Here is a 20,493-nt window from a genome sequence, read left to right as displayed (position 1 = left end):
GACCCCCACACTTCCATTTGTGTTTTCGGCTTACCATGCACCAATCGCTAATACAACTGCTGTGAAAAATCAGTATGCATAAGTTTACTGGTCTCACAATTTTTTTTTCTCAAGCCTGCGTATGCATTTGTCCAATAAGATTGGTACGTACCAGACTCGAGTCACCATTTTCTGATGACTCGACTTGACTCGAGTCATTTTCTCAAAATACAGAAACGACTCGACTCGACTCGAGACAATCTTGGTTTTGACTCGACTTGGACTCGAGTCATTGTCCATGACTCGAACCAAGCCATATGACTCGAGACTATAAGACGGCCAAGACCGACATTTCATTGTAATTTCAAAGAACAGTAAAGCGACCACCCTATCGGAATTTCGTCTAGTGATCTTGGTACTTGACAATGCGACAAGAAACTGCTCAAAGTGAGGAAAATTAGTATATCACAAATCCAAATCATTCAATATCACCAAACAGTGTTGACTTCAGTGTGACTTGGACTCGGACTCGAGTCATAATACCATAACTCGGACTTTACTCTGTGCTCGGTGACTTGGACTCGGACTTGACTCAATGGTGAATTGAAAGTGATTCGAATTGACTCGAGTCAAAATTATGAAAGTGAGATTGATTTGTGACTCGGAGCCTCGGGACTTGGTTACATCATTGATACTTAACGTATACACGTGATCAGATTCCCTGCTGGAGCTCATTGAAATTTAGGACATCCATTACGTTTCGGCAACATTGCACCGAGTTTAACATGTCTTTTTTTTCGATCAGGTTGCTGTTCACTAAAAATAAAGCAAGGCTAGCGATCTCTTTGACTTGAATCGATGACGTTGGAATATTTTGTCACTGTCTGAAAATGTTGACTTGAAAATATAAAATATATATTTTCACTAGAGGCCTTGTTGTGATAGATTCGGCACGACATTTGCTCGCATAGGATACATTTGATTGAGAGGCCGTCGCTGGCTTACAAAATTGCAGAAAATCTGAACTAGTTTAAAAAAGGGGGGGATTTGTATGTGAAAAAGAGATTTCAAATAGCATTTGAACATACTTTCAGCAAACAAAAAACAGGCATGAGGAGCATACGTTCGAATATAACTGGTTGACTACATGACAGTTTGGACATGAACAATTTGGGAAATCCGTTACAATTCTAAAGTGGAACTCCTCCCTAAAAATTGCAAAATTCCCACCAAGGGGGGAATTCCTCCCCCGTTGGGAACCACTGCTCTAACTCTATTAGGTTCCGCGTTTGACTGTAGACAGAAGGCATCAAATGTTGTTTCCATGCTACTGTAGCATTGTGTCGACACTCCACCAAGTAGGCCTATTATATAGCAGTTATGAAAAATATCAAATGTAGACTAATATATCGAACTTTATCTTCCAAAGTTGTTTTCCTGCCACAAATCGTGAGTGAGGAATTGAGTGGCGCAATTGTTTAAACACAGCAGTCACGGCACCAATGCAAGTGGAATCGAATCCCGGTTATTACCATGGTTTCTATGGGCGGCTGGTCATCGTCGATGTCACTACTGCCGTAGTGCATTGAAAAGCCCAGAATGAAAGTGAGCATTGTTAAAAATCGGCAACAGAGACCACGATGGGGACGCATGGGAGCGAGAGAGACTGACAAGATCCCGAAGACTACGAAAATCAAGGACGCAATGGACATTACAATAAACTCGTGGTGCACATAGCCTGAAAATAGCAGTCATGTTATTGTGTATTTTATGTTTATTTAATTATTAAAAAAAAACGATACTTCCAGCAACATTGGCATGCGAAGGCGAAAGCCAAGTACTCCAAATATTTCAGAATACTCAAATAGATGTTGTTTATTCCCACTACTCGTTCATGTTGTTATATTATTGGGCCACTTTCTTTTCTAGTTGAACAATCTCATAGGCAAAACTTACTTTGTGCTCTTTGTAATGTGAAAAGTAGAAAATAGATTGGGGAGAAGCTCGCATCACTTTTGGGAGTGAGATTGTCATAAAACGAGGATTAATCCGCCTACAATTCTACTTCTACTTGAATAGCAACGAAAACTACTCTGACCAGAGACCATACCTACGGTCGCAATAAATTTCCTCGCATTGAGGTGGCATTATGGCTGTAAAAAGCAAATTTGGCTATATGATAAAATTGTTAGGTTGGTGATAACAACGCTGCACGTCAACTTTGGCTCCATTCCAACCAGCAGAAGGGATTTTCTTGCAGTAGAAAGCTTTGAATTCATCACTAAAAAAAAATGTTAAATTTTAAAATTTTTCTTTCAACTCCGTAAAATTTGTCAGTAGAGATGTTGCACACCAAATTTGGCTCAATTCCAACCACTAGAAGCAAAGTTATTGCAGCAGAAAAATTTGGATTAGAATGGAATAGTATTTGCGGTGACTAACTCTTTAATCATTTAATATAAAATCATGGAATTGGAAATTTTTCTACTGCAATAATATTTGTTTAACAGCCCTAGTAGGCATACATCTCGCATTTTATTTAACGTCAGGTTACTATTGCTTCTACATAAATTTGCTTCACCATTGACATGGCACGTTTCATTGTCTTATAGCATAAATTGAAATAATTACTCGCTTGCGGGAAGTGAAATTGCGAACTCAGTACCGAGATCCTTTACCATCTCTTAGAGTTTTGTCCTCCCATTTACAATTAGCTCATCGTACTAATTTTATCGAGATATATCGACGTCATTCTCCCTGAAATAATGAATCAAAGGAGAATTCATCAAGTGAAGCCCGATACTCTCTGAAGCATCTCATGTGTCCGATGTAGGCCGGAACATGTTATTCAAAATATGTAAGTGATGATTCCGCAAATGACGACCATTATAATTAATTTTGCTGAAAATCTTCAGAGCTTCTTGGAGGCACAGAACTTCAATATATAATTGAATAGTATATTCGTATTCCAATTCCCTGCTAGTTGCTGACGACTACCCCTGACTAGTGTCAGCCGAAAGTATTCTGGCTAATTTGAAAATCTTCAATTATTTGTGAAATACCACCCTTTTCCGCAACTCAGAAAAAACAATGAATATGGAATGGAAGACCAAAACCAGCAATTTCATTCCAACGCTCGAATTGTGAAAAATATCGGCTTATCGCTTGGTGGAAATCCTCCCGTTCCGAGCAATGTCCTGGAATTCGACCCAGTATGACCATGAAAACGATTTTTACAATCGTTGCGTTACCTGCATCGACCAAACAATTGATGTGCTGCCTATAAACAACACTGTAAAAACTGTGCCCACCTTTAATGAAGGATACAAAAATAACCCTAAAAGGTGGAAAATAACAAAGCCTTCCCAGTCATAACCTTGAACATTCCATTATGTCTAAGGTTCCCGGACGTCCTATTTTAAGAGGATTTGTCATAGTTTTTGAATTTTCGAAAGTGTCCTCGGAGGACGCCCAAATGTCCACTTTTTGAGAAGTTTTCATCTTTCTAGAAAATTTTGAATAAATCTATCTGAAAATCGGACGGAGATATAGAAAATCAACACTCAAGAAAGATGATCTTTTTTTAATCAATCAACGGAAGAGCTGATAGAACAGTGGGTATTTCAGGTGCTGAGCCGGAAAGATGACATTTTTTCAAGTTAACCAACGGACACGGATTTTTGTTCCGTATTCTGAGTCTGAAAATTTCGAAAATGTGTCCTCGTTTCTGATTTCCGAAATTCGGCAAACCTACGTTACATCATTATCTATTATATACCATAAAGCCAGGGTCGCCAGCTAAAAACGGGTCAAGATAGTTTTCGAAAATTTGTAGAGGCCGCGGGCCGCATGACTCGAATATAGAGATAAAAATAGGCAACGCAGTTTAATAACCACGTTTTGATAATTCTACGTCAGTACAACGCTGTACTCTACAACAGGGCTGACGAGCATAGTTACCACAAAAGAAATAATATTTTATTAAAGAAATACAAACACAACAAAAAATATCATCATCACTACTTTCATTCTATTTTGCACTATTAGCTGCGCACGATACCTAACAACACTCTTCAGCAACAAAAGCAGGGGTGGCGATCCATTTTGCTATTCACGGCAGCATTTCGACTACTTATGTAGCCTACGACCGCATTCCAGTGCATAGTCGTAATGAACAAACTGGAGGCCAAATATCCACGTTAAACTATTCATGTCAATTGCCGGCTAATCTATTCACTCAAATCGGCTTACTATGCGCATGCGCATCGTTAGTTGCACATATTACTATCAAATATTTATCTTTTCTTAGCTCATGTGATCAGATTCAGCGGTAGAGTTGATGCAAGGGTGTGGTCAAAAATTTAGGGACGTTATTATTGCTGTTCGGCATCTTTGGATGGACCAATTTTCATTAGTCCCTTTTGTTGCATGCTCGTATTTCTTGACCATTAGGATTGTCGGTATGGTTGAAATAGATTGGATTCGCCCAAACGTAGGCCTACCAGAAACAAATTCGTGATGAGGAGAACACGATGACAATTTGGTGTTTCCTTATGGGGCGCATCATTTTCCTCTGCTGTTCGCATATGTACTGCTGGGGTTACATTACAAAGGACTCTGCATGCTATGTTAAAATCGGAAATCAATTCGCATAGATCAGCGCGTAGCGTGATGAAAATTTCAACGATAATTCAGACGTCTAATTACTTAAGAGCCAATTCGTAACTTCAATTTGCATATTGACGGCTGACAACACATCCTATACTCGCATTAAGTGTCGACTACCGCATAATATTCATTCTACTGGCGCAAATTTGCCACCCCTGGACTGAGGAATCGATATTGGGGTTAGCAAGACACAGTCGGCCTACTTGCTGGAAAAATATCTCGTCGTAAATCTTGGTCTTTGGGGGAGCCCGAAGTCATTTTCTAAGAGTCACGGTCCTGGCGATGGTGAACCATTGCACGATAAGGCAATATGTCCATTCATATCAGCAAATTCTTTCTCCGTGGATTGATATTACCATCGCCGAAGCCGTATCAGCTAGTGAGGGATAGTGATATTGGGCACAGGAGAATAGCTTACTTTGAACAAGGTTTCGTGGACCCATGGAAATACTTCGTGGACCATCGGTTAAGAACCACTGGTCAATAATTATATATCAAATTTCAAATATTATACATATATATATATATATATATTGCTGGGACGAGAACCCAAATTTGTCCAGAATTGATCCGTCAAAATAAATTACATACTTGTAAGTAACAGTGAACAACTGATATACTTGCCCGTTTGTGTCATCATAAAATCGGCTGTTTCTGAAGTGTCGGTATAGGTGGTGATACGATCTTGAACAGTGCTGGAGGTTCTTATTTCTGCAAATTGCATAGTGAACATGAAACAAATTATTTTGTCATATCTTAATATTTGAAAATATCCGATATTTTTCTGTCAATCTCTATTTTTAATCGTTATGAATCTTGTAAAGCGAGTACAACTATATCGTGGAAATGTATGATCAAGATATATTTCAAAGATACTGGAACGTTACGCGGAAAAGAATCATCCAGATCTCTGCCTCGACACAGGACTGTGAGCAAATGTTATTGGCCGTAATGGATAAGGCGTACAAGAGACGAAATGGTCGAATTGAGCCTGCACATATGCTTCGAGTAATAATATACCGCGGATGTTTGTTTTGTTTGTTTTGGGGTATTTCATGGTGTTTGTCGACTGCTATGGTCATTTACACCAGGCCGATATTCTTCATATTTTCCGTAACTGCCGACTTATAGAGCACGGCCCACCTCTAGGCTTTTTGTAAGACACCGCCGACGCGGATAAGGTGGCGAGGAGAAGCCTAGGTAAACCTCCAACACTTAGGTACCGGAATTCGGAAGTCGACCTCGGTCGGACTCGAACCCGCACCCATTGGTGTTGCAGCAGCGGATTATACCACTGCGCTATCTCGCCACTACTACCGCGGATGTATACAAGCCCGTGATCAGTAGACAATTGCATCTACCAAATTCTATTGTGTTTTCTAGCGATTCATTTGTGATATCGCAGAGTAATAACGCGAATAACTAATGCAGGGCGAATAATTCGAGTAAAAGTAGTCATTCAGGTTCCAGATGATCACAAGTATAGTAAAAGTACAAATTACTGGTACGCGGTTGGGAAAAGAAAAAATACTGGGTTTAGAAAATATTAAAATATATTCTAATATTTTGATATGAAACATATTTTAATATTTTGGTGGCATCACTGAGAAATAATAAAGCATACAAATCCTAGAGTTTTCAGATCATGGTCTATTAGTGTATCGATTCATAAGCCCTTGTATTATTTAAACGTACCATCGTCTACACAGCCGTATGTGACTTCCAAATACGCTGAGGTTACTGCACATTCGTCACCAAACAGTTGATCATTTGATTTCAGTTTACATGATTGTCGATTCTGACAGGATTTCTTCACTATGTCCAAACTCTCCGGCGTATCGCATTGTCCAAAATCATAGAATCCACACCTTTTAGGATATAATGATACGTTAGGTACGCAAATACTGAAAGCATATACGTCAAATGTATATGCGAAATATGTAACCTAACCAACATTCCAATGATGCTTTTCCGGGTGCCATTATCGAAACTAGTTATCGCTATCTTAAATTGTAAATAATTTGTTCAGTAAATCATCGAAAGTTCGTTATAATTAATACGTACAATCAGCTGTAAAAATTATCTAAATTACGACCGGAATTACAAGTCCTTCGTCATTGCATATCGGGAGACTGAGGTCCACATATGTTTCATTCCGATTGGAATGTATATATGCCTGTATAGACCGAAGCAGACGCAGATACATATTTACGTAAACGCAGAGGTGGTCAGTAACAAAGTACTTCTACTTTTTTGAAGTACTCAAGTAGTTTTCCTCTACTTCTGATACTTAAACAAGTAGATTTGATTTTATTTACTTCTACTTCATAATTTTGTGATCTACTTACTTATTTTTTGCTATTTTCAGTTGTCAAGTAGAAGTGGTTTAATCCACCAATTAGGAAGATAGTTTGCGGAATTTCGGGGCTGTTTTGACGGAGTATCAACCTTTAATTGTTATAGAAGTTGAGTAAAGCCCAGAATTTTCGTCGCGCTTCGCACTCAATGGATACGGGGTAACCAGTATGATTTCACGAAAGTATATAATATACAATTTATATATTTTAGGTGGAGGGTTGGCGTGGTCTCGTTCACACCGTATTATCGCCCTTCGCCCATTTGAAATATTTCATCACAGTATATATGACTCATCATAACGTTTGAAACTCATGTTTCGCAATCTAGCATTTACTTAACATATCGTAATCTAGCAGTTCATGGCGTGTCGTAATCTGGAAAATTGGACTCTGACTTTTTTACTGTTTTAGTATACCACCCTTGAAACGATACGAAATACATTTTCCGGTTTTAGAAGTAGTATATATATTTCACACTCAACACTTCTATTGTCTGGAGAACATACATGTTGAAGAATAAAAGCTGTCTCGATAACATTCGTGTGGAAGTATTAAAGCAAGTGAGGTAATGCCTTTAATTTTCGGATATAAAGCTATGCAATTTGATATTTCTACGATCCACCAGTTTTTTTAACGTTTACTAATCGCTCAAAGTGTTTCACCGTATCCTATACAACTTATCCGTATTGCTCTTCGACTGAAGTATACGGGGCCTTATAATTTGGGGGAGTGAGCCATACCATTATATTTTCTAAAACGTGATGTTCAAGTACACAGAGCATTAGTATAGCATTTCCATGTAAATACTTTCATTTTCATCCCATGATGCGGACGAATGCTTATGCTGTCGAAAATTGGACACCTCATGGTATGCATTAATCTGAATCCAAGCTCGGCACCTTTCGCATAGCTTTTGACAATCCATGCGAACGAATTACGATCGTTTTCACAACTACTTACTTACTTAAGTAGATTTAAAGTCAGAGTATTCTACTTCTACTTCAAGCAGTTTTAAGTTGCTTGTTGAAGAAGTACCTCTACTCGTACTTGAGTAGAGTTTTTCGTCGCTACTTCTACTTCTACTTGAGTAGCTTTCTTGACTAATTTGACCACCTCTGCATATACGTCATAATATCTACTGTCAAAGGTGTGATGACGCTAACAGGAGTAAGCTATACTGTCTCTCTATGAAATGATCTCGAAATGTCCAAAATTTTAATTTGCAATATGCCCAAATCGTATCGATTCTGGAATATGTCAATACCTCAATTCATACTGTATACGTTTTATGAGCGTGTCTATTGCAATGGACACAGCCTACAACATACGGTAATGACAAGAGATTCGTTCCAGTGCACAATTTCTTCAGCGTATTCAACGACGCATCCTCCAACCTACGGCCGTAGAGGAATAATTATGCGGTCGTTTACATGTAATTTCATTACCGTGCAATGGCGGCCGTCAACATGCAATTTAAATTGACTCCCAAATGTTATTTGCGCATCTCGCGATACAATGCGACTTTATGTCTCAATTTTAATATAATGGTGCTCTTGCAGTCCGAACCCCATAAGAGAAATGCCAAGAAATACCAATACGAAATAGTGTGTGACTAGAGAGCGAAATTTAATCTAATACGTTATGGAGACTGCAATATCATTTGACTATACAGGTCAAGAAATACCAACCTACCCGAAGATGCATCATCATTATTATAGAGCTCTAAATTTTCGAAGAAATATCCTTCATCAGCTCTATAGATAAATCTGATCATATGACACAAAAAAGTGAATACATGATAGTAATATGCACATTGCGTAACTACCTATATTGTTAAGGAAATTTGTCGATGATGCTCACAAATCACGAGGCCAAAAATTGTCCACAAGTGCATTGTGTCGCCTGGTACATGGTATAGAGAGTTCTGCTGGTACAATTAGTACTGTGCATTACCATTCAATTTTAAAAGAGTGCAGTGATGGTACAGACACCGAAAGGGCAGTTCGCGATGCGAAATGCCCTAGAATCCAAGTCAACATGGGTATTTGGCGTACTAGTTGTGAATTACGACTGTCCTCTGGAATGCGGTCGTATGCGATTTTAGTGATCGAAATGTGGTCTTGACGAGTAAAAAGCTTGAACACCCCTGCTCCACACCAATGGACGTAGGGTAGAGTCGCCACGCTATCATGTTGGTAAGCGTTGAAGGTTAATTTAGGATATTAATTGCTGATTTTGCTGGGAGGACAAAGTCTTCAATAGCGCGGGATTAAATATTTAATGAAACCGACTGTCGACAGCACAGACCTGAAAATGGTCGGCCGAAAGACATGGAGCTTTTACAGCGTGAATTGTAAATATTAAAGCATCGAATCAAACAATGACTGTGTGCAACCTCTACGTTACATCAAGCGGACGTAGATGTAGTGTCATTTCAGAGTTAGATTCTTTTTATGCGTTCGATTGGCGTTCGTGCGTGGTAGACTATATTGTGTAACTGTTTTGTCATCGCATTAGTTGTGCTATATTGAAGCAAGGAATATGTTAAACATTTGAATCGGGTAAAAACACAACAGTATTTGAAACTTCAGACGAGGTTTATGCATTAGCTGGACAAACGCAAATTTTTCTCCGAAAAGATTTCATAAATATATAAATAAATTTACTGTTTCAAAATACCTGCAGCTGATAATCACAATACTTACCACGGAATTAATACTGACTTTCGAACATTCGCTGATTGGATGGTTAAAACTTGTCCGGGAAAACATGATATGCTGCTTTCATCATTTCGACATACCTCAATCGTACGCATGATTGCTTTCCGTTATTGCTTTTGATCTTAATAGCTAATTTGACGTAGAAGTACTATCGAAACGTACCAATATTATGCAAAAATTCGACGGAAATCAGCCTGTAATTAGAAACTGAACCTTTCCTAATTTTTACATATCGACCATAATTTTAGAACGTGGCAGTGTAACCATAAAAGCTCAGTTCTGGAAGGTTTTACAGTTGATCGCATGTCGCTATATTATCACCCCTGTCAGATAATTTTTAATTAGGCCTACATGTTTTAATTTAAGTCTAATTTATTGTTAAGATGATATATCTAGTACACTTCTTAACACTAATCTCCCCTTAAAATGTATGGGTCAGTAATAATGAAATAATTTGACTGTGACGCTGTCTGGTATTTAAGACATACCTTTTTTGTATCTACCATATAATGGCGGCTAAGCAGAATTCCAGTTGCCCGCGTCATGTCATCTGGGTATCATCAACTAACCTGCACGAAATATCAGCCAAGGCACTGAGGCCGCAAATACCCGCACACTATCAGCCAAATTTGAATGTGTAAAGGGGCACTGCGTTATAAATATGATGTGATCTACACTTGAATATAAAATAGGGAATCATTTTGCGGCAGCCGATGCTTTGCCAGTCCATTGAACGAAAACGATACCTTGGTCATAGGCCCTCGTAGGGTTCTCGACCAAACGTCTAAGATAGGACATATTAACAATCCACTTTATGCATACAATCCCAAAAAACTCACGCATATTAGATCCGTAACGAACCAAGTCTGGTACGCCCTTCCTACGGGCGCCGGAACATTTAATTATTTATATGGGCTTGCTATATGCAACAAAAAACGACTATTCTTGTTATAGAATTGGGATTCGTTGTCTAGTTGTGTGAAAAACGTATTTTTGACTTCAAATTCATGAGTAAATTTCGTCAATAATATTGGTGGTTGCACAACATGCACATATTACGATGAGCGTTGCACAAGGATCCGAGTACTCGAATCTAAATCTATTGTACTATATATAACCATTAAAGTTGACTATAAGATGATTTTTTCAACTACTGAAATTATATACGCTCATTGCCATTAAAAAGTAATATGGAAACGAGAATTACAATTTCGACGCTATTTTCCCAGTAGATGATTGTACACCTCGATTGGTAGTATCGCATCATACGAAACATATGTAGGCATAATAGTATACGGTGCTACGCATGGTGATAGAAATGACTTTGCTATGAATGTGTTGACCGAAACCAACCACATAGCACACCAAAATAGTTAGGGCCGACAAAATCCATGTAGGTCTATTCATTAATGTGATGAGTATAGCTTAGTGATAGTCTATATCAGAGATCTCAAACACGCGGCCCGCGGGCCGCATGCGGCCCGCCAGAGCATTTTGTGCGGCCTGCGACGACATTTTAGATTTTTCTTACTTTGACAATATATAAGTATCACATATCTTTTCAGGTTGTAACGTGAAAGTCCCCTCTTAAACTGCTCCGAAAGCCCTAAATTATTCATCAAACTTCACTTTCACATCAATTGCAAACGCTACCATGCAGTGGAAGATTCGCTATTTCGCCACATTTCCAATTCATGATGTCAAAACCTGACACTTAGACGATTCGTGACTGAAATTTGTGAGTTGGACTAGGACTACTCAGACTCGGGCTAACTCGATGGCGAAATGAAAATGACTCGAGTGGACTTGGAGTTACTCGGAATGCCGTGAATTTGTTTGAACCATGGACGCAACAAACTAATCGCGTATCAGGAGAATAGTAATAGATCAGAAGGTCGCAGCTTGGTATTTCGCAAGTAGTTATGGCAACCATTGGCAATCTGTTGTTACATCTTTGGCCGCTAAACCATGTTCTTAAAGGTGCCGAGTACCGTAGTGGTACGCTCCAACGATGTAATAGCAATGGGCCGTTCGGCGTTCCGACATTTCAATCACTAGGTCACATTCAATAATATATTTATATTATATTTATATTTTTTCTGCTCCTATATTTGAAGATATTTGGCCATGAGATTAATAGCCTACTTATCAGAAGTATACCCGAATCCTGGATCGGCATTACAATGCTCAACATAAAACTGTTTTGATATCAGATTAGTCTTTATTATCAATATGTTAAATTCAAAATATTCATAGTAGCTGAAAAATTATAACCCGATAGCTTTTATGGTGGCATCATACATTTTTCCGTCCACCCATATGGTGTCTATATCTTATAATTAATATATATCAGTACAACAACAATTTTATTCAAATAGTTATGTATGTGATGATTCTTCTCGTGCCAGGCCTAAATTGATACAACAGTAAATCACATTTTGATGATGAGTGTTTACTGTCAGTCTGCTGGATCGGCTCACTTTCAATAAGACAGTTCATTCACGCCAAATGAGGCCTACTTGGAAAGACATTAGAACACCCCTATAAATGCTGCGGCCCGCGGCGTCGTCAAAACTGGAAAACTGGCCCGCGAGCACATTTGAGTTTGAGACCTCTGGTCTATATCATATGGTCTGCAGATACATGCTGAAATTTCACCTGAGTTAACGGATTCGCAAAGGAGCTCCTACAACACCGCGCCGACCTAATCAGAATCTAATCGAACTAGAAAAAAGTTAGACTTGGTGTGGTAGCCGACCACAATAACCGTGTGCTGGATAACTCTAGCTTTTCCCGTGCTGAAAAGCGGCGTGATGAATTCGTGTTATGCGCTGGCCGCAATTTTCAGATGTCAGACTTGGATATGATGATGGCTTTACTAATATTGTGTGGTTTCTCGATATGGCATACAGTATTATACGACGTCTTTAACAACGATAGGAATGAATTACATGAGAACCACAGCGAATATTTTTAGTCTCGGCAGTGGTAATTACCTATACGTTTTTCGTTCTATTGTCAGGTCGAAACTCAAAGCGTATCACAAGGCTTATTGAAAATCGAGAAAATTAATCTTAAGCCGATCCTTTGAATTACACTGCACATTTAGGATGATTTTTGCCAAACCAATTTCAAGTAATCTACATATGGAATATGGATGAAGTACTACACCGCTGACATGAACTCTCACTGTGATTACACACTGTCGTAAACTTACTGTGATACATAGACATTGGCGGATAACGAAAGTGAAGCTTCCTGACATAAACCCAAAATTCCCCATAACAGTCAGTCTACGCTTTGTATATCTTCCAGCTGTTTTCTAGAGGCTTTCCGGTAAGAGCATTACCGAATGATTTACATTTTTTTTTTAAATCGGCCGAAAGACAGACATAGCCATGATTGTAAATTTATCATGCAATCATAGCAACCATATACAGCATGCATATCTGAAACTATGAAGAGGAAGTACTTGTTGATGACGTACAGTAGGCCCTACACTTAATAATATTATGTGAGTCATGTCATTGTTGCAATGATTCATATTTTGAAAACAGCGAGACGCCGCTTCAAGGAGATTTAATCGCATTCTTTTCCACATACAAGTTGGTGTAGTTCCGCGTAAACAGTACTGCACATTTATGTTGACGACGCAAGGGGCTCGATTAATCACATCTCACGTTGCCAGCAAATTATTTTACTCTCTATAGTGCCAATGAATAGCTATGGTAGTTACGACGTCTCCCACAAAGGACAGTCGCTCAATATACATCAATATCGTGCCCGGATTTCGACATTATCTCCGTATCGCTAGTCGCTGTAGCACCATTGTCGCGGTACACTCTAAATCGAAAGCATCGATTTAGACACAAAATTGTGCATTCAGAGATGCAATATGGGACAAACACATAAAGTCGACCCAAATCTTTCGCCGAAGTGGTGTCATAATATGTGCAAGTCCACACTTCATCAGATAAAGTTACGAAATATGTGCTTCTGCTCTCATCTTATCATCTGTCGCCGGCTTTGATCACTATGAAAGAGTTTACGTATACATTTTAATAGTCCGGTAAGTCGCCGCACCAGTTGTGAGATCAGTAAGATTGAGAGGGATTGTGAGGTCGACGCTGGAAACGCTGCTGAAACTTATCGTAATATCACTGGTAAATGACCAGATCATCCAGGGTAAGGTACGGTACACTCGTGTGCCGATCATGACGTCATCGGTAAACCCAATGACCCTGGGGTCCGTTTGCTCCCGCTGGGATATTTGCAGGGGAGGAATTAAGCTGCAAGATATAGATTCTCAAATGATGCAGCATTTCTATAATAGATGTTGAACGGTAATAACGACTCTCGTGTAAGTAGTGCGTGCTTTTAGCCCCGTTTACATATAGCTCATAAGCAATGTTACCTCTAATTTTGACGAGTCTGCAGCAAGCGCTCACCTATTCACTGCGCGGTCCCTTGGACAACAGTGCGTAACCACTAAAAAAAGGTCATCTCTTCGGATTTTTTGTGCGCAACTTATAATTTATGTGAGCAGAGACCGCGTCAGCTCAAATCAATTGCACACATGCGTACCTAAAAGGGCACATAGCTCAGGAGCCATGAAGTGGACTGCTGTTTCATCAATGTTGCTCCATTATTTTAGTGTGTCGCTTTCTTGCATTTACTAGGTTTTGTGAACGTTTCTCTTCTCATTTTATTTACCTACCAAACTGGCAGAAGTAATTGATCATTTCAACCCAATTATATATAGCATTGTTACAACCACATGATTGTCTGACTTGACTATGACTTCCATTATATTGCGTTTCCCCATTAATGATCATTGATATATCAGCAGTATAGCAATGAAGAAATCAATCAATCAATCAATCATTGTCATCACCATGTAATTTTGAAGTACGTTGTTTAGTCATCGTTAGTGTTACCTGGCTATTATCACTGCATTCTGCTTCTGACTGTTGACTGAATAAACATCTCTATATTTCTCTATTGCTATCCCTCTCTCTCTCTCTCTCTCTCATTCACGGTTCACATCTCTCGGTAACGGCGGGAACTCAGTCAGGGTCAAAGGGTCAAATTTAAATGGAGCGACAGGTCGCAGTACAGTGACTTTGTGGATGTGGTGAACGTGTCGCTGATCTCATCATAGCGGAAGGAATGAAGAAGATGTTGATTGCGTACGGCATTACGAGAGAACACATTGCTTTAATAATTGAAGGTAATTCGTTCAAGAATATCAACATGCGATATGTTATGATTACCGGTATGTTGTCAAGAGGGTTCTTACAGCAAGCAGCTGTGTGATAAATAATGGTATATTGGCTTTTAGATCAACTTGCATCAACTGAGGCCCTTTTCATACCGGGGTTCCGGGAATAACATTTCTCGAAAATGTTTACCGGAACCCCTCTATGTGAACATAACACTGGTGTTTCGGGGCGGTATGAACGCGCTTATTTTCGGAGATTTTTACGGGATCGACTGAGTATGAACACGAATGGCGCAGCTGGGTTCCCGGAACGCTGTCAATCAAACTTTTAGTTACGGTAACGCGCTGTTCATTCGGGCTACCTGCTGCATTTTGATCTACGTGTGTAATGGTGTTGGGAATGCATTATTCTTGGATTCATATTATGTATGCTCACAATACGTAGTCACTGACTACTAGTCAGCTTCATTTTTCTGTGGTTTTGTGAACAGAGCACGGCTAGAAAGGTAGGACACCATCTCCAAATGATGCAGCATTGGGTGAGTTGCCTGAAAACTTTAGGATTTAAACACTAATTTGGTAGGTTATCTTAACCCTTAACTAATTTGTTACATCAAAGGCAAGTTTCTAACCACGGATATGCTGTCCGTAGGTTAGTCACCGTCATATACGCCTACTGAAAAGGTGATTTAGTAACATCTGCTTTGATAGTGGCAGCACAGCAGAGAATGATGACCTTAGCTCTGAATCACTAACCAAAATTGAAATTGTACCAACTGGCTGGTAAACCATCGTACATTATCCAAGCCATAATTTGGTTTTCACCTATGCCTTCATTTTCTTGTTACAACCAAGTCATTCCTTTGTTATGCAGTGTTACACAAGTGTAACTTAAATCTGATCTTTTCGCAGGTCTAGATGGAGGATATACTGGTGAAAAAGGTGGAACTGTGCATTAAGTTATATTTTCTCTCATGAATAAAATGAAACAGCAAAAACACATCTGGTTAAGGAAGAGCATTGTTTATTGAGAAAGTCACACAGGGCATTTCCGACGTCTGGGCCAGCGATACTTGGATCACCACCAGGTCTTGTCTTCATTGTGTGTATACCATCATCTGTATCATTCTGGCCTTAGCGGATTGCAGTTTCTGAGCAAAGCCAAATACCGCGCCTTCAGTCGACCAAAATCTTTCAACCTTTGCTAAGTTTCTGAAAAAGCAATTGTGAATTTTAAGGGCAGCAGAAAGGAAATTTATATTACATATTTGAAATTAGCTTTAGCTTATGCTCTACTAGCCGCGCCAAGCGCGAAACTTTTTTGACGTTGATAAATTAATAATATTGTCACTTGACTAAATAGCAAGCCTGCTGTATATCGCTTGGCTCAGTTTGCAAGGACTGGACTATTCGGCACCTGGACATATCGATATCGGAAGCTTCGTCCAACATGCGGCAATCATTTGGTGCCTAGGTTTCATAGTCGACGGTCTTCCTGCGAGCGCAAACGGTAGGTCGCGAATATATATAGTTAGACTCAATCTGATGCATTAGGCGTTCTTTCATTTTCACAAAGGGGTAACAATATTAAAAGCAAGAAATCGAGGGACAAGCTGTTGCGCTATAAGAGTGTAGAAAATTTTTACTTTTGATAAATCTATCGCAAAGTATTCTGCTTCATTGTAGTGTACGAAGATCTACCAAAATGTGACTGGCTCATAGATCTACCAATGCGTCGGGACTGATATTTCAGTCATTGCATCTCAAGTGTTGCGGCCAGACTAATCAAATTTTTGATTGGCCTTGCAAGTTCACAATCTGTGCAATCCATTTTTGATAATTCTACTAATTTCGGAAATTAACTCGCGGGCCACGGGTTGGCCGGCCTTGAACTAGAACTAGTGGCCGGCCCCGAACTAGAACTAGTGGCTGGCCCTGAACTAGAACTATAAACTTTTCAAAATCTGCAATTAGAACTAGAACTACTCAGTTTCTAATATCCGCAACTAGAACCAGAAACTATTTACTTTTTCAAATCCACAACTAGAACTAACACAACTAGAACTAAGTAACTGAAAGTAGGTTGATGTGCATGTCTGACTCCACTACAAAAAATATACAAATTTGGTCTCATTTTCAGCAATTTCTGTCTTAATAAGTGAGCAGGGTTGTAACCAAGTCACAAGTCGATCCCACTTCAATAGTTTTGAGTAGATTCAAGTCGAGTCATTTTCCATTTACCACCGAGTCAAATCCGAGTCCAACTCATCGAACAGAGCGTCGAGTTCGAGTCATGGTTTTATGACTCGTCCGAGTCCAAGTCATTGTGTTGACTGCTCAGTTTCCAGTTTAAGTCTATTTTCCATCAATTTGGGTCTTACTTTTGACACAGAAAGTAGCCTACTTGGCATGGTCTTTCAGACTTTTTTTTCTAACATAATGATTCAAGACCAAATTTGTCTGACCTTTTTGTAGTGGTATGCTACGCAAAAACTGGCTGACATTCCGCCATGACAAATATAGAAATATTACTATGCACTGAGGGCTGGGCAAAATCGAGTACCTGAGTGATTCGATTCTGAATCACTTATTACGCTTCGAGTCGAGTCAAGTATCATCATGATGACACCACAACACAATGTCATATGCCAAAATTCAAATGTGCAGGCTACCTTTTATGCCACCATAAAGAACATAACGCCTATTGTCCATCACATTGAAGATACTGACATGACTTCGGAAATGTGTTATTTCCAGCAACGTTCGTAGCTTTGTACTATATCTCGTACGTTGCGACACGGCCAATCACCTTTGGAATAGGTGTCCTGTGCTCACACTATATGTTATATTTTTTAATTATTTTTTATCAAATTACTTGAACTTGGAAAATCATCGCTGCTCACCTGATCTATCAGGCAAAAAGTCTAGTGATTCCCATCAGGCGGCCAATCAAGGTTTCAAGGCTTACTCAGTGAAATATAGTATCAAAACTACGGTATTATTCTCGTTAGTAAATCAACTTTCAGTATAATTTCAGTACTCGAAAAATAGTATTTTACTACTCGACTCGAATCATTAAAGCTAATACTCGATTCAGATTCGAGTACTCGAATCATTGTGGCTAGCCCTACTAGGCACCCAGAGTGGAATTGGTGGTAAACGTCACACGCAACTTTCCATTCAATTCTTCAATTATTCTATTGAAGATTCCAGTCTGGCTAGGCACCAGCAATTATTTTTATTAAAATCAACTTGTGGCAGTTGCCTTCTTAAAATACATCAGATGTTTACCTGGATCTATAAACGATTGGCTTCATTGGCTAGCCTCCAAAGAGCGACAGCTACTCAGCAAGCAAGAGAAATTGAGTTCGTATAATTTGCTGGCTGCTTTTCGTTATGGTCTCGAAGCTCGTCGCAGAGTATACCAAATGTTTCTCTCACGGATTTCTCGAATTCCCTGGTTTCTCTGTACAGTGTACAAGATTAGATTTACCCAAACCATCATACAGCAATCACAAAGATAAACTGACTTTGTCGTACGAAGATGTGATCGGTGGTTCTTCTCATGACAGGACTCTATCCTCTTTGCTGGCTTTCAGTTTCTGCTCTCAGCTTTGGTTGATAATACACAAGCCAGAAACATGCTCGGGCTCTATTACTGATACTATGGTATATTGAGTATATAGCCCCATACACATCGAGAAGGCATATCCGCAGAATCCCATAGCTAAAAGTTGGAGCCAACTTATCCGCATCTCACGAATATCCCTCTCCCGCATCGTTTTCCACAAGCATATCACAACTGGAACACCCCACAGACATGGTTTCGTAACTATCAACACTTACGGAGAATCGCTTTCATACTGACCATAATTTCCCGCGAATTTACCGAAAAAACGACCTGTATGAACATAAGTTCGCGGTAACTCTAAATAGGTATGAACGTGCTCTTTTCCCGGAACTGTTTCGGTAATTTTTTCTCTATGTGAACATCGCCTGTTTCGGAACTTGTTCCCGAAAGAGTTTCGTAAATCCGGTATGAAAAGGGCCTGAGTTTCAGAATGTCAGTTAATCCTCTAACTTGATGCAATATGGGTTTACAACTAGAATTCTTGACCAAGTTATATAGATCTTGTTTTGCAGTTGACTCACTTGTTTTTCCAATTAGGCCTACATGACATTTTCATTGGTTGAAAACCTGACATTTCATTCATGAACCTATTATAATAATTATTGTTAATATTATCCAGTGAAATAAATCTTATTATATTCATATCAAGTTCCCTCTATACATCACATAGAAGTGTATTGCAATGTGCATGCTTAGCTCAATACATATAGCTGCTTTTATAGTAACACTTTGCCTTTGTAATAGATCAGAGCAGGGCTTCAAATGTTCGTTCCGAGGAGTGTCGAAGCGAAATACTTACTACTCATGACGAAATATTTGGAGTAGAGCTAAAGACAGATGAAGAGGTTAGTATTATTTAACTACTTTAGAATGAATTTATTAATTGGGATAATCCTGTTTATTTTTGTTGCAATTTTATATATTAAATATTGTTGTGTCAGAACTCTTGCCTTCATATCAACCGGAATGCAATAAGTGGAATGTCCTTCAACCAAATCTTCTACATTATTTATATTTATTATTATATTTATTTGTAGGGAAAAGAACCCGCTGCGGTTATACTCCTGATGGAATTACGAAATGCAGTAACTGAAAAGAGAATCACAACAGGATTTGAGGGCGATAACGCTTTATCAGGTGAGTTGTAGGATTTGCTGCTTGCTTAACCTGGAACTGTGTGAACAGTGAACATAGAAGTACCATAACGTCCTGATTTGTCAGATTTGTACTGATTTCGACTCTTGTCCTGATTTTTCGGCAAACATTGTTCGGCGTCTTCCGTAACACCTTGGACGTTTTGCATGCCACTATCTGGCACAAGTTCGAACTTAACAGACCGTCACAAAAGTACAGCTAGTTTGAAAAGTTTATGGCTTAACATGCGCATATGTTGAGTTGGTTCTAATTCGGGGGTCTGTTAATTTCCAAGTTGCGCCACAAACATGTGTTCTAATTCAGGGTCTGTTGAGCTCATATGTGTGCCGCCAAAATGTGGCACAATTGTTTTGGGTGCTGAAAATATGGTAGGCCTATGTTTTGATTGACGCTGTTTACGTTATGACGGTGCAATAAACACTCGAACTGAAAAAGGCCTCCAAAAATAAATGTTTATTAAATGCTTTTCAATTACATCATTCTTGTTGATAAGGCTAAATCTAAGTTAGAATGAGCTGGTGCAAATTCGTTTTGGTCCCAAACCATGGAAAATCATTTCTGCTGCTAATGTAATTTTTGGTTTTCCTGACTTTGAGACCATGAGGATGGCTACCATGGATATAGTGCATAGAATCAGTGAATGTGAACATAATACTTGTGCCGTTCCAAAAGGAACCTGTATGATGGTATACTGATCAAATCTGAATGGATCATTAAAGGTTAGTAAACTTATGATTATGTGGAAAAAACCCATACATGTCA

At 39.1% G+C, this 20,493-nt stretch overlaps 2 long non-coding RNA genes across 2 annotated transcripts; both read right to left on the bottom strand.

Moving 5' to 3' along the window:
- Positions 1 to 5,245: 5,245 nt before the first annotated feature.
- LOC145437396 (uncharacterized) lies at positions 5,246 to 10,305 on the bottom strand. Its single transcript, XR_013914652.1, has 3 exons — positions 9,710 to 10,305; positions 6,343 to 6,515; positions 5,246 to 5,358 (listed from the first exon to the last, which is right to left on the bottom strand). It is a non-coding gene; the product is annotated as an uncharacterized LOC145437396 (long non-coding RNA).
- A 5,586-nt stretch (positions 10,306 to 15,891) lies between these two features.
- LOC145442320 (uncharacterized) lies at positions 15,892 to 18,965 on the bottom strand. Its single transcript, XR_013916022.1, has 3 exons — positions 18,476 to 18,965; positions 18,237 to 18,411; positions 15,892 to 16,157 (listed from the first exon to the last, which is right to left on the bottom strand). It is a non-coding gene; the product is annotated as an uncharacterized LOC145442320 (long non-coding RNA).
- Positions 18,966 to 20,493: the final 1,528 nt, after the last annotated feature.

This window comes from Botryllus schlosseri, chromosome 1 (genome assembly GCF_051294905.1).
Source record: "Botryllus schlosseri isolate E-star chromosome 1, Bs_hap1, whole genome shotgun sequence".
In the NCBI taxonomy this organism is placed as follows: Eukaryota; Metazoa; Chordata; class Ascidiacea; order Stolidobranchia; family Styelidae; genus Botryllus; species Botryllus schlosseri.
Note: the sequence above shows the minus strand (reverse complement) of the source record. Positions and strands in the feature narration are given on the sequence as shown.